General features: G+C 41.9%; 1 long non-coding RNA gene and 1 pseudogene across 2 annotated transcripts in view; both read left to right on the forward strand.

Moving 5' to 3' along the window:
• LOC143435583 (small ribosomal subunit protein eS27 pseudogene) overlaps positions 1–5,896 on the forward strand; it is a 29,972-nt pseudogene extending 24,076 nt beyond the window's left edge. The window contains exons 2-3 of the transcript XR_013106040.1: positions 390–548; positions 1,821–5,896. The product of XR_013106040.1 is annotated as a small ribosomal subunit protein eS27 pseudogene (transcript). The remainder of the gene's footprint in view (positions 1–389; positions 549–1,820) is intronic.
• Positions 1–9,978, forward strand: part of LOC117694975 (uncharacterized) — a 34,202-nt gene extending 24,224 nt beyond the window's left edge. Inside the window, exon 2 of the long non-coding RNA XR_013106041.1 lies at positions 9,124–9,978. This is a non-coding gene — a long non-coding RNA (uncharacterized LOC117694975). The remainder of the gene's footprint in view (positions 1–9,123) is intronic.
• The last annotated feature ends 3,189 nt before the right edge of the window (positions 9,979–13,167 follow it).

Below are 13,167 nucleotides of genomic sequence, written 5' to 3' on the forward strand. Positions count from 1 at the left end.
ACTGTCAGACTTATCGTTGACATCCAAAACATTCATGTAAATCAAAATCCAGACCCAGCAATAGTTATGGGGTGGATTCTGGAGGAGGTAGAAATCTACCTCTTGGCCAGTGATTTGTAATCCACTATGACTCTGGCCAAGGTCACCATTATGCCCACAGTAGCCTTAGAGAACCGCTTGAGATCACAGTGCTGGCTAAATCAGAGGCCAAAGAGTAAGTAGACTAGACTAGTCTTAGGCCACTGAACCAATAATACAAAGGAATGGGGTGAGGCTTAGCTTGCACCACCATGTATAGAGCACTGTAAGACTATCTTAGACAAATAGGAAAGCAAGCGGATGGGTCAAATGTCCTTGAAATACATTAATACTTTTCTTTCTTTTAACAGGTGAGGTTTCAATGATTCACATCGACCTCAGTAACCCAGACTCAGTCTCTCAGATCGGATCAGAGACATCATTCAACGCTTGAACGTTAGAATTGCAAGCATGTGCTCTCCCACCTGGGTAGGCACTTCGAAATAACGATGACTAATGACAGATGCGAGGTACCAAGCTAACTCAAGTCCTTACGGCACTGCAAGTCATCAGTGTCTAATTCCATCCTCTCCACCAAGCAAAATGCACATTTCTAACTGGTTAAGTCAAGCAGACAACAACACTTCCAAAGTCATGGCCATTTCTGACGAGTTACGTCAAGAGGCAACCAACACGTCCAATCTGCCTTGCCTCAACTTTGACTGACACAAGGCAGAGCCAACCACTAGCTACCATAATGCACTAAGTCTACCCTTGGGCAAAGCCCGCCAAGTGGTCAAAGCCCGCCAAAAGTGCACTAAAAGAAACCCCTCGAGGGCTGATCACATGACAAACCGCCATCTTAGACACACTCAAGAGCATGTGCCACATCTCCAGGCAAACACAGCCATGAAGCTAACATGTGAAAAACAAAGCCTTCTGCATTATACTGCAGCCAAGGCTTGCGCCGCCATCTTTTCTTGTATGACCTAAATGCCCTATCTCCATTGCTACACGTAAAAACAAGTGTTGGGCTGTCGAGCCTCGGGTGGAGCACTCGAGCCGCCATCTTGTAGACCCCCCTCAGCAGCCCTTAAAAGCTGCGGGGAACCCCACCAGGGGTCCAAATGCACCCCCTGAGTCCTATCCCCTAGTCCTCTGCGGCTTTCACGCAACACCACACTCGAACACGCAACACCACACTCGAACACGCAAGCTCCTTGGGGTTCTACTTCCGGATAGCACAATTCCTCCACTGCGCCACAAACCAAGTCCAAACCCGCACATATAAAGAAAGCCTTTAGCTAGCGCAGCGCACTCGGTTGCTTCTATCCAGTCCGCTGTGCTCCTCGGCGTCCTGATTTTTGGGCGTAACTGGCTCGAGAATAGCCGAATAGCCGTGTCACGCAGGAGCCGTAATGGCGGACGCGGGCTCTCCACGCCCTGAACCCCCACTGAGCTTAAAGCGCAAAGTCTTTCTAAGCCATAGTTTCACCCACACAGCACCAAACGATCAGCAGCAACAGTACACGGAAATAGACAGAGGCACAGATATTCCACGTAGTGCAATAACTCACAAAACCATATTTCCAGCCACCAAATGCCCCGATGGGCCGTGAGAAAAAAAAAAAAAATGAAGCAGGTATCCACAGCCCCGATGGGCAAAAGGAAAATAAAAAAAAAAAAATAAAAGCAGGTATCCGAGGCCCCGTTGGGCATGGGAAAAAGACTAAGCGCAGGTATCCGAGGTCCCGATGGACCGAGAAATAAGGGTTTTTTGTTTTTTTTTTTTTGCTAAAAAGCAGGTATCCATGGCCCCGATGGGCTAAGGAGAGGAAAAAAAAAAAAAAAAAAAAGAATAAAAGCAGGTATCCACAGCCCAGATGGACAAGTTTGGAAGAAGAAAAATAAGAAGAAAAAAAGAACTGAAAGGCAGGTAAGTATCCAACGCCCCGTTGGACATGGAATGGCGGGGAGGACACACGGGTATCCGTGGCCCCGATGGGCAAAAAGGTAGAAACAGTGAAAGAAAGGTAAGTCCACCATACACACGTGTCAACCAAAATGCACGACAAGGAAATATTCCTTAAAAATGAAAAATTGACTAAAAATATTACAAGTATCAAGAAATATGGAGGACGTGTCAAGAAAACCTTACCAGAACATATCAAAACGTCAAAAATATGGAATTTTGATATGTTTTCTTAAATACACCATAAGGCATGGTGGTAGGGGAAACAAAAATGTTCCCCAAAAAGCCTCTTAGATGGAGAGAAACCTCACATCCACGGGAGACGAGCAAATATGGCTGCAGCACGCAGTTGCACGCCTTTAAGAGACCGGAACGCTGAAGGCGGAGAGACCAGAAGAGGAGTGGCCACAAAGATTGGAAGTCCGACATCTTATTGGACCTTTAGTTCCAACTATGCTCTAAAATATTAAAATGAATAAAGATGGCAGTACGCAGACTCAGTGACAGAACGCGCGAATTTTCATTACTTTGTGTGATAATGACGGATTACCCTTTATTGTACAGTTTCTGTAAAATACACATAAACAAATAATGTACATTAGGTCACATACGATGTCTATGCAAAATTTCAATATATCGTCTACTTGCACATCCCACTTTGTATCGCTCCGCGTCTCGGAGGCTAGAAGTTCTTGTGAGTTAGTTCGCGAGGGCGAACAAGGAACGGAAAGGGTGGAAATGCCTCACAAAATGGCTCCTTGGTTCCTAAATTATCAGAGTATATTGGTTATGACCTATTTGCCAGGCTTACACAGAGTTTTGAGTCTTGGACATTTTAGTCTTTCTCTGGGAACCTGATGGCTCAACTCTGGGACAAAAATGCACTGAAGAACGTTACTCGCGAGTTAGTAATGGAAAATAATTCCTAAATACCAAGCAAAACCTGAGGGAATAATAGCTTAATAGTATTGTACTTGCCCCAGAGAAACTGTTAACTTAAAAGAACTGTCAAATTTTGTTAACTGACAATGAGTGCCCACATGAAAGAGATGTAACAGCACTGGGCATTAGAAAATCAAAGGATATGCTGTTTTGTTGATTCACGCTGACAAGTCACATTCTATTCTAAGTTCTCTTTAGGCGTCCGATGAATAATAAAGGACTCAAAATTGCTTTGCTCTTGGACCATCAAAGTGCCTGCAATTCACTAATCTTACTATCGAGTTGGTTCGGGTAGGGATAGAAAAATCGCTGCTACAAAATAAGGAAATTATTTCAACAAAAGAAAAGGAAACTAATAAGTAAATAAATGATACACACAAACTGAATAAACCAGCAGGTGGCGGCATGAATCTTTCCAAGGCATCTGAAGCCAAACTTGGAGTGCAGCAGGATTACAATCTGAATTGAAAACCAAAGGTTACTTTGTCTAACTTTGATATCAGAAAAAAAGGGTGAAAGAAAAACATTACCAGTGGGAAAGTAGTCAAATAGACAGGGATATGTTACAGAAAAAAAGACCCAAGGAAGGGCTCTTCACAGCTAAGGACAGCTGTCTCCACAATGTATAACCAAGAACTTATAAATGTATAAACAAGAACTTCTAAATGATCTGCACAAAGATGTATGACTACGACTACCTTAGAACTTGTGAGGTACTACTGGTTACAGATCATGCAAGGCGGTGTATCATTTTGTGGGGATAAAAGAGTTGAATTTCATCTCCGTGTCCTACATAGTCCCAGTTCTTGCAAACCTCATTCTATCGCACGCATGTACATCAAGGTATGGCGCGGTTCAAAGACAATTTCTAGTCTTATCAGAAGAAAGAATGAAGGGATATGTGTTAAAACTCAGTTCCTGGGCTAGAGACATGGCTCAGCAGTTAGAAGCAGTAACTGCTCTTCCAGGAAGCCTGAGTTCAATTCCCAGCACCACGTAGTGGCTCACCACCATCTGTAATGGGATCCGATATCTAACCTCTTCTGATGTGTTTGAACAGTGACCAGCAATGTACTTGCATTAAATAAATAAACATTTTTTAAAACAACACTCAGTTCCTGTTCTCTTAACTGGGTAATTCATTGCATATTCCTAACATTAAGATTAAAAATAGTTGCCGGGCCTTTAATCCCAGCACTCGGGAGGCAGAGGCAGACGGATTTCTGAGTTCGAGGCCATCTTTGTCTACAGAGTGAGTTCCAGGACAGCCAGGGCTACACATCAAGAAGCAGAAGGTTTTTTCAGTGGTGATGACCTCCCTACGAGAACATGCCTCTCTCCTTCATCCCTCTCCAGAGCAGAAGAGCAAACAAACAAACAAACAAACAGCACCTGGTGCAGAGCCCCAATTCTTTATGGATGTGAAATGCCCAGGATGCTATAAAATCAGCATGGTCTTTAATCATGCACAAACGATAGGCTTGTGTGTTGGCTACAGGTGGAAAAGCAAGGCTGACAGAAGGATGCTCTTTCAGGAGGAAGCATCACTTGAAAGCCCCTGATTGAAGAGCAGTGCCAAGGGATCTGAAGATCAGGCATCCATGTGCACCTTCACAGACTATAGAAAACAACAAAAAACAATCTCCAGCAGTTCACAAACCAGGCATGATAGCATGTGTTCTTGAGGTGAAAGCAATACGATTAATTGTTCAAGGTTATGCTTGGCTACACAAACTACGGCAAATGAAATACTATGAAAATAGTGACAATTCACAAGTGGAGTCATCAAATTGAACTTTTCCTACTGTGCCTCAAGCTCTCCCTTGCCAAAGTGTAAGGAAGCAGCTTACAGAATGATGAGCCAGCCTATAGAATGGAAAGAATAAAAAAAAAAAAAAGAAAAAAAAAAAACAGAAGAATACGAGTTTGTAGAGAAGAAAGCATGGCTTAGTGGTTAAGAGCACTGGCTTTCTACTTTCCTACTATCTTGTAGTAGCCCTCAGTTTGAGTCCCAGCACCCAAAAGCAAGTTCTAGTACAGACATACTGTCTCAAGAGAAAAAATAACAATGTGTAGATGTTTTATTTCGTACACAGATAATGTCTTGTCCAAGAGCTTCTCAGTAGCCTGGTCTAAACAGTGAGTTCCAGGATAGTCAAGGTATAGACACCTGGTGTCAAAAAATAACAGCAGCAACAACAAAAAAGAAGACAACTCATCTTTTGTGATTGCTCTTCTCTGAAGGTAATAAATAGAAATGCTAAAATTAAAATAAAAGACTCCGAAATTATCCTGTGATTTGTTTCTTCTCTGACTCTTGCTTTTATAATTCTAATAAATGGACTATTCCAAGGGAAATGTTAATGTCTCACTATGACTCTTGTAGCTGCCTATGTGTCTCTGGTGTCTTTATCCTGATGTGACCATGTTGTATCCACAGTTCACTTCCAAGTCTACGAGTGAAGTTTCCTGTTTACATAACCGTGACTCTTTAGTGAAGCTGGAATACTGACATTATCTAATATCCACGATCTGATGTTATAGACAGTGATGTAAAGTAGAAGCATTTTCAGTCACTTTTCATTGTGTAAAAGATCAATAACTTAGGAAACTTATTTATCCAAAGATTTTTAGTGGGCACGGTCTGGCTACTGGTGGTGCATTCCCTCCTGTGTCAACCCTGCTTTCCTTGTGGATGCTTTTCTTTACCTGCAAGAGAGGCTCAGATAAAAATGTATGTTTTGTATAAATATGCATAAGTACGAATTGCATTTGTGTCTGGTGTCAAGAATAGAATGCCAGATCCCCTTGAAGCTGGAGTTAAGGATGCTTGTATGCTGCCCTATTGGTACAAGGAACTGGACCCAGGTCCTCTGAAACACAGTATGTGCTCTTAGACTCTGTACCACCTCTCCAGCTCAAAAGCTCCTTATGTGTCAACAATAAATTCATTTAGGCAATTCTGCTTGGTCTCTTCAACGTCCTTTATTACATCATTACCTTTATTCTGTAATTCTCCGGGGCATTTTATAGGTTCATTTCTACATTTTTCAGGTTTAAATAAGTTATTTGTGATCAGCTCTTGACCAGCTGCTTTTCAGAAGGTTTTGGTCCACCTGACATTTCAAGGATTCTCCTTTAAAGTTTTTATGACATTGGACATTAGAAAATCTGGACATCTTGTAATAGTTGTGTGTAAAGGTCATTCCATGGCCAGGATAAATGGACCCTCAACACGAATAACACTTCTCCACTTACATGGTGAACACATGGAAATCTACTTGCAATCTGCCTTTAGTGAAGAGGAAAAAGTGATGGAGGCCCAGGCACATTCACTTTTAGCTATTTAGCTCAAGCTGCCTTCAAACATTTTAGAGCCAAGTATGATTCAGAACTCCTGAGCCACGATGCTTGTGTCAGTGATTATTTTAAAAATTATAGTGTGTGTGCACACACACATGAGTACATACACATTTGCGCATATGAAGCTAGCATGCAAGTATGTCATGAACACCTCAGGATCGATGTCAGATGGCTTCTCTATCATTCTCTTTCACATGGTGTATCAACTTAGTTCACCAACTAGACTAAGCTGGCTGGCTAATGAAATCTGAGTCTCTGCCCCACCAGTACTGCACTTTCAGGCACATACTACTACCTTCAGCTTTTATGTGGCTGTTACAGAGACAAACTAATGTCCTTGTGTTTGCGAAGTGAGCACATTACTGACTAAGCCAACTCCTGCTATAACTAGCCTTTTGAGTTACTTGACATATAACCATTTCAAAGTTAGTAAGGAGTCAGTAAAGAGCAACAAACGTATGGAAGAGTCAGGCTGTCTATATTATATTCTTATTTTGTGACTTGCATATTTGTTGAGATGGGATCTCCTGGTTTTTTATAGCGATAGGGGGTAAAATACAACTGAGCAAAGCCTGACAAGTGGTTTTATAATCTCAGCACTGGAGAGGCAGAGGCAGGAGGAATGCCATGCATTTCAGGTCAGCATAGGTTATAGAGTTACCCTACAGTATCCCAAATACAAGTTGCGGTTGATAACTTGTCTGGGTATGTAAAATGCTTGTCATGCAATCCAATCCAGATAGAAAATTCTGCATTCCTACAGATATGAGAAGTTGATACACGAGAGATTCACCTAAAGCTTATTGGTCAACTAGGCTGGCATGCATAAGTTTTCCTAGGCTTCTTCAACTTGACATGCTCACTGAAACTCACATACTGTACACAAGCACGCGCGCACACACACACACACACACCAATAATAAAAACAACACTGAATTACTTGTTTTAGTAGTTAGGAGAGAAGGTCGCCAGCATAACAGTCACTTAATTACTAGAAATGCATTTTTCTGCTAATCTTTAGCCTATGGCTCAGGAACAAGTTCCTTCTATGGAAATGTTCTGTAATCCCAGCATGTGGAAGGTTGACACAGAAAGATCAAGATTGCTCAGTTAATCTCAGCCACAGCAAGTTTGACATCAGTCCCTCTCTTGCCGGGCAATGGTGGCATACATCTTTAATCCCAGCACTTCAAAGGCAGAGCCAGGCAAATATCTTAGTACAAAGTCTGTGCTCTATAGAGCAAGATCCAGGAAAGCTAGGGTTATACAGACAAGCCCTGTCTCAAAACCCAAATACTGCTAAAACCAAACGACCAAAAAAAAGCCACCCTAACAAATAACAAATGACCTATGTAAGCAAATGACGTGTGTGTGTGTGTGTGTGTGTGTGTGTGTGTGTGTGTGTGTGTGCATGTGTATAGTGCATCAGAATAATTCACACAAAATCATGAAGTCAGTCAGTATGGAATTTGACCCTCTTATGGGCTTCTATCCTTTTTACTGGGGATCCTGTGCCCTGGGACCTCATGGTATGAAGTTTACTGCCAGCTACATCTGGCAGTAAACACATCTTTAAAAACAAAAGTGTTTTTAAAAGTTAATGTGTATGTATGTGTCTGGGTACCCCTTGAGGCAGGGAGAGCCCAAGCTCATAGATACAGACATTAGTCTTTAAATATTCATTTTCCATAAGAAATGTGATTTTTCAAACATTTTCCAAGAGTCTCCACTGCGTCTTTTCACCTTCTCTACTGGATATTTTTCAAAACAAACCATTTTAATCTTTGTTTTTGTAGTTATTCCAAAATCTTTTAAAATTACATTTTATTTTTTTTACTCACTGCTCACCTTCCTGAATCCCCTTCGACAATCCTTCCCCCATGTCTCCTCCCCTTTGCTTCCGGCCAGCTGGAGCCTCCCCTAGGTACACCCCACACACACACACACATACACCCTGCACAGTATCTCTGTGAAGCTAGGCACTTCCTCTCCAGCTGAGGCCAGACAAGACATCCCAACTAGAAGAACATAGCCCACCTGCAGGCAACCGTTCTTGGTAGCCCCAGCTCCAGTTGTTCAGGAACACATGAAAGTCAAGCTGCACTTTTGCTACATAGTGTGCAGAAGCCTAGGTCTGGCCCCTGTGTGTTCTTTGGTTGATGGTTCTTCTATTAGATCTTCTATTCTAGTGTAGAAGATATAAGAAATTGAGCTCCAAGTCCCAGAAAATATTCTCAACAATACCAGAAGAAAACTTTCCTAACCTAAAGAAAAAGATGCCTATAAACATATAAGAAGCTTATAGAACACCACTTAGACCAGAAAAGAAAATCCTCCTGGCACAAAATCAAAACACCAAATCTCCAAAACAAAGGATATTAGCAGTGGCAAGGGGAAAAGGCCAGATAACATACAAAGACTAACAGAACTACACCCGACTTCCCAATAGAGTCTCCAAAAGCTAGAAGAGCCTCTAAAAAAACCAACAGGTGCCAACTTAATTACCCAGCAAAAGTCTCAATCAACATAGAGGGAGAAAACAAGATACTTCAAGACAAAACCAAATTTAAACAATATGTATCTATAAATCATGTCCTACAAAAATGCTAGAAGGAAAACTCTAACCCAAGAATGATATTGACATCCAAGAAAACACAGGAAATAACTAATTCTATACCAACAAAAACAAGGAACACGTTTTAATCTTTGCCTTGATCTATATCCAAAAGATTTTCTCTTAGGCTATTGAAAATACATTTCCCATTTTGAGCCAATTGTGTTTCAACTTCTTTACTTTTCTTTCACCTGTATCTGTCTGTTTGTTCCAGATCCTGCACTAAAGTGTCTTTACTTCATTGGATTGCTTTTGCAACTTTGACCATCCAATGTCAATTGGGCAGGACGGCCAGGCAGTGCTTCCCCTCAGCACCCACAGCCCGACCCGCTTCAAGCTGCCAACTTGCTCAAGAGGAAATCAGTTGAGTGGATGTACTGGTGAATGGAGAGGGGGCGTCAGGGTCTTCTGTAACTGGAGGTGACTGGCATGCATTTGTTATCGTCTGGCTGATGGAACCTTTTCTTTCTCACAGATCAGGAAGGGATCTGTTAATCTTGCTCCCGAAAAAGTGGAAATGAAACTAAAGGAAAAGCTAGAAAGAGATCTTGGAACAAGAGTATATTACCTAAAGGAAAGCTGGGAGAGCATGGAATACAGGGTGAAAAACCAAGAAATGGGTTCAAGAAACTGCAGAAGATGGGGACTAAACACCAGACGTGAGCCTCTGTCAAGAGAAGGAAGCGAAGTAGGTCTGCTTTCTCAGACCTATCCCATGAGTGTTCCCATCTCCTTTCTAGAAAAGCTCAGAGGATGATTTTTAGCACCTATATTGAAGACGAAGTTTTTTGTTTTCCTGTTATGTATATATTTGTATTACCTATGGCCCTGATACCCAAAAAGACCAGAAGGGGCACTGGCTATCCTGAAACTAATGTTACAATCATAAATGCCACATAGGTGCAAGAACTGTTTAAGCTGACCTGGAAATCACTATTGTAGACCAGACTAGCCTTGAATTTATGGTGGACTTCCTGCATACAAAGTGTTCTGGTTACAAACATGTGCCACTGGTCACAGATATAAGTTCATTATATATAAATAAGAAAATAAATACATAGATTCTGTATCTGTTCTTCCACTTGTCACACCAATTTTTCCCCTCTCAACTCATACTTCAGATGACTGTGTTATAGTCTTGACACAGCAGCAGACAATCCAAATTGATGGTCACAATTATGCAACCTGAGGAATCCTCAGAACGACCGAGTTCTGTTTAGTTACGTATTGCTGAGATTCTTGACTTGTACTGCAAAAAAACTTAAGAATGCCTATTGAATAAGATGAAGGAAAGATATGAGTGAGTATTAGGAAGGGCATGGTCTAGCAGTAGAAGCTATACACCTGATTTGGGGTTTTTGAGGTTTGCGTTATTTAAAGGAAATAGTTTATTACTAAGGTTGAGGGAGAAAACACTTGTTCATCTTTCCATTCTGTCCTTGTTTTTTTTTTTTTGTATTTTTGTGTGTATATGCATTTTGTCCACAGATGTGGGTGCACAAATGTATAAGTCCATATGTACATGTGTGTACATGTATAGGCCTACGATTAATGTCAGAAATCATCCTCAATCATTCCTCAACCCTGCTTACTGAGGCAAGATCTCAGTCAAACTGAGAGCTCATTGATATGGCTAGTCTTGTTAGCCAACTTGCTCTGGGGATCCCTGTTACAGTACCCCAAATCTGCAATTATCAGAAGGCTTCACATAGGTTCAAATCTTGGGGATTTGAACTCTGGTCCTCATGCTTTTATGGCAAATACTTAACCTCTGAGTGATCTCCTTAGCGCCCCCCACCCCACATTACATCATTGAAAAATATTTAGTTTTCAAGGTTTATTTCTGATTTTATTTATGTATATGGTCTGTGTGTGCCCCCAAAAGACCAGACGAGAGCATCAAATTCCCTAGAGCTGAAGTTATAGGTGGTAGTCAACTGCCTGACGGTGCTAAGAACCGAACTTGGATTTTCTGAAAGAGTAGCAAATGTTTGTAAGCACTGAGACGTGTCTCCAGTCCCAGAAGGCTTGTTTGCTTGCTTGTTTTATTCAAACTGACGTTATAAGCTGATCCATGAGAGTACTGGCGACGCTGCTGTATGAATAAGAAATGTGATTAAGATAAAATCATGGAATCTGGGCAGTGCTGGTGTGCACCTTTAATCCCAGCATTTAGGAAGCAGAAGCAGGTGGATCTCTGTGAGTTTGATTGAGGCCAGCCTGATCTACAGAGGAAGTTCCAGGATAGCCAAGGCCACACAGAGAAACCCTGTCTTGAAAACAAACAAAAAGAGTAGATAATAATATATTTTGGAAACTAGAGAGGTGGCTCAGCAGTTAAGAGGTTTGGCTGCTCTTCCAGATGATCCAGGTTCAATTCCCAGCACCCACATGATAACTTATAACTGTCCAGTTCCAGGGTTTCTGACACCCTCACACAGACATACATACAGACAGACAATGTACATGAAAACAAAATCTAAAATAAAAATAAAACCATGTATCAAAAATTTAAAATCTGTCAGCCAGCTGTGCTGCCACAGGGGACCATGTTGATGTGAGTAGTCTGTGTTGTCATTTGAGGCCATGCTTATGTCCTTGGTTTGTGCTGCTGCAGAGGGCCATGTTGGGGCCAATGGTCCTGCTACAGCCAGGGCAGAGGCAGGAGTCGGGGTGGGAGGGGATGGACATGTTGATGTCCATCGTCGTTGCTGCCCCTGAGGGCTATTAAGGTATCCATGGCCCATGCTGCGTCATTGAGACCTTTTGATGTTTGTGGTCTGTACTGCCATGGGAGATCATGTGGATGTCCATGGTGTGTAATGTCACCAGAAACCATGTGACAGAAGTACGTAATCTATTCTTCTGACTGTAAAGGGCAAGAAAGCTACTTTTGCAGTGGTGATGATGACTGCAGACTCACAGTTGAGAAAGAGGGACATAGAAAGCTTCTGTGACAACCCCTACACTTGCCCACTACCCCCTCCCCCAAAGTAACAGCCTTGACAGGAAGCCATTGACAAGGACTCTTAAAAACTGTGATAAGGATGTTGAAGTGTGGCTCTCTACAATTGATGGCTTTCAGTAGGAATGGTGGTCGAAAAGGACTCGGTTTTCTTCAAGGAGCAGGCCACTGGGAGTTTGGCCTGACAAGCTAATGTTTTATACAATGTACAGTGATTTAGACTAGCATGACCTGATCACGGGGGTGGCCAAGTGTTAAGAGTGATAGAACGGTCCAAGTAGCCCGCACCCAGCGTTGGAGTATTGACTTGAGATTTAAACAAAAAATAGGAGAGACATTTCTATTGAGAGCAAGGAGTACTCATAATAAGTAATTTTCTTCAAGGTGTAGTCTGATTAATTATTGTGTCATGAGATACTGCATGATAGCCCAAAGAAGCCCTCATTTTGGCTGGCCATGATAGCACACGCCTATAATCCAAGCAGAAGAATTGCTTTGAGCTTGAGGTCATACTGCACCTTGAGAGAGTAGTTCATGTTTGAAGTGTAAGTTGATTACTTTGGTCTTGCATCATGGAAAAACTGCCCTCATATGAGGGAAGGTCTGTCCTGGGAGGTTTTGCTGTTCTTGGAGTTCAAGATGACTAAAGATTTAGGAAAATACATTATTTCTGAGCATTTAATTTCGAAGAGGAATTAAATAATTTAGTAAGACACTCCTTCAGTTATTACCATACCTATGCACAGTCAAGCAGGGGTTTTTTTGACAAAGGGAAAGACAGACTCAAAATGAAGGCAGAGATTGAAGTTTTTAATCTTGTGGTTGGTTACCTTGTGAAGCCAAGTAGGCCATCAATATCTTTAGCAAAAGTAATTTCTGAGAGACAGGGCATACATAGATTTCATTTGTTTGTTTGTTTGTTTGTTTGTTTGTTTTTTGGGGGGTGAGACAGGGTTTCTCTGTGTAGCCTTGGCTGTCCTAGAACTCACTCTGTAGACCAGGCTGGCCTCGAACTCAGACATCCGCCTGCCTCTGCATCCCAAGTGCTGGGATTAAAGGCGTGCGCCACCACCGCCCAGCTCATACATAGATTTCTAACAACCGTGTAACTTAAATTTTAAGAAAACACAGGACTGTTCCAAAGACTGGGAGCATGTTGTCTCCTATGTTTTATACACAGCTTCAAGGTTTGCTTTTGGCTTTGCTTCCCACCCCTCTTTCATGTGGTCTCATGTAAGTCAGGATGATCTGGGACTTCCTGTGTTGCTGAAGATGACCTGAACTTCCGACCCT

This window comes from Arvicanthis niloticus, chromosome X, assembly GCF_011762505.2.
Source record: "Arvicanthis niloticus isolate mArvNil1 chromosome X, mArvNil1.pat.X, whole genome shotgun sequence".
NCBI classification, from domain to species: Eukaryota; Metazoa; Chordata; class Mammalia; order Rodentia; family Muridae; genus Arvicanthis; species Arvicanthis niloticus.